We start from the raw sequence: 2,004 nt of genomic DNA on the forward strand, positions 1-2,004 counted from the left end.
GCCCCCCCCCCATCATTCACCTCCCCCTGCTTCACCTGTAGAAAGTGTCCCTTCCAATCCTGACATTCTCTTGGGATCCCGGCCATCCCCAAAGCTTAGCCATGGTTACTCCCTGGAGTGCCCAGGCACTGGCTGCCCACACGCTGCCCCCGCTGCCCCCTCCTGTACTGTGTTCCTGCCCTTCACCTTCCAGACGGGCTTTTCCTCCCCGACCTCCTTGTCTTGTTGTAGCCAAAGCCTCCCCATTTTCAACACTGCCCTAAATGCCCCCTCCTCCAAGCAGTCCTCAAGATCTTCGCCTAGAACTTCTGCCAAGTAGTCAAGGCTTAATTTCCGAATTATACTGTGAAACTCCTTAAGGTCAGAGCCTCAGCATTTTTTTTTTTTTTTTTGTCCTTCTTCCATTTAAGAAATATTGTTTTAGCCTGTGCTCAGGGGACACAAGAGACGGGGCTCTGGCCTCCTCAAATCTAGAGACTGCAAATAAGCAGACAGTTGCTGTGCGCAAGGCTATGCTATGGCCACAGAAGCAGAGAGGGTTAAGGGGTAAAGAGCCCCAGGTGGCTTCTCCATCGGGAGACTTCCCTGCACAGGTCCCTGCCTGCAGAGGTGCTCCAGGGGGCCAGTCCCCTCTTGGACTGAACTGCAGCGAGTGACTACAGAGCAGGGTTCGGGACAAAGGAGGCCGGGTGGGCAGGGGTGAAGCAGCTGGGTGCGTGCTGGCCCCCAAGGCTAGGGTGCAACTGGCAGACAGGAAGGAGGCAGCACCAGACCCCCAGCAACAAGCAGGAAGCCCTGGGCCTGGGCAAGACGACGCGTCCCCCACGTAAAGGCAGCCAGATAAAAGCTGGGCGTCTGCCCAGGGCACCTACATCCCTGGTTCCTCAAAGCGGGCTCCCCACGCGCCTGGGTTCCCGCATGGTGTCGGCAAGTGGGTGGGCACCTTTTTGTTTTCTGTTTTTCTGAGCAGGCCTCTCCAGATGGACCAGCCATCGGAAATGCCCGGCTGCACACCGCTGGCGCCTGGCCTAGCAGCCCGGCCTCGCCGCGCTCCGAACGTCTCAGCCAATGGCTCCATTGTTCCTGCCTCTCAAAGCCTTCTCTGGAGCAGGGCACAGACTTCTGGAGAAATAAATAAATGGGATCCTACATGCCAGTGTGGCGCCTCCTCTCTCACCCCCACCTCCAGCTCTGTTACCCAGTTCATGTCCCGGGCCCACTGCAGCCCCCTGGGCCCGCACCAGGGAGGGGACAGAAGAGCCTTCTGCTGATCCAAGCACTTCTCCCTTCCAGATTGGAGCTCCCTGGCTGGGGGTGGGGGGGAGAGTCTGGAGCAATCTTGCCACAGGCACTGGGGACCCCAGGGCTGTCCTGGTGATGAGGATGATCCCTGCAGCTCCATTGTGCCACCCCATGTCACTTTCTGCAGATTCCCCACCCCCACTCAGGGCATCTGAAAAAGTGGAGTATGGAAGGCAAGGGACCTGTGCCCCTCCCTGCCTCCCCTGGCTGGTTGCCCCCTCTGTAAAGTGGGGCAGCTAAACTCAATAACGGGGGCGCCCTGTCCCCAGTCCCCACTTGCATTCTGACTTGATCACGCTTGAAGAGCCTGCAGCAGGGATGTGCCTAGAGCAACTCATGCTCCAAAGGCATGTGGGAGGAAGAGGAAGGTAGGATGGGGGTGAGGTGGGCTGTCCAGGCTGCAGAAGCCTTCAGAGCTGGTAAAAGCCTTAATCCTGCATAATGATTTACAAAGTGACAAGTAAAATAGATTTACTGTGACAGCTCGAAAGGAGAACCACAGAAATAAAATTACACTCCGCTCATCCTGTTCTCTGCAACCTGTCTCCTCCCTCCCCCAAACCAGGAGTTCCTACAGACACACACGGGCAAAAAAGGGAGCAGGTGGCCTGAGGTGGGGGCTGGGGGGAGTGGGAGAGGGACAAAGGAAGAGCAGGTCTGCCTCTGTCCTGGGAGGGCAACTGTCCCTGGTGTAGCCAGCGA

The 2,004-nt window shown here is 57.6% G+C and overlaps 1 protein-coding gene across 3 annotated transcripts in view; it reads right to left on the reverse strand.

Annotated features, from left to right (window-relative positions):
• The window catches only part of Zmiz1 (zinc finger MIZ-type containing 1), a 199,552-nt gene extending 198,527 nt beyond the window's left edge, over positions 1 to 1,025 (reverse strand). For all 3 annotated transcript variants that reach the window (XM_015504587.2, XM_015504588.2, XM_015504586.2), the window contains exon 1: positions 1,013 to 1,025. The gene's annotated coding sequence lies outside the window, so the exon portion shown is untranslated. The remainder of the gene's footprint in view (positions 1 to 1,012) is intronic.
• Positions 1,026 to 2,004: the final 979 nt, after the last annotated feature.

The sequence above is a fragment of the Marmota marmota genome, unplaced genomic scaffold (genome assembly GCF_001458135.2).
Source record: "Marmota marmota marmota unplaced genomic scaffold, marMar, whole genome shotgun sequence".
Taxonomy (NCBI): Eukaryota; Metazoa; Chordata; class Mammalia; order Rodentia; family Sciuridae; genus Marmota; species Marmota marmota.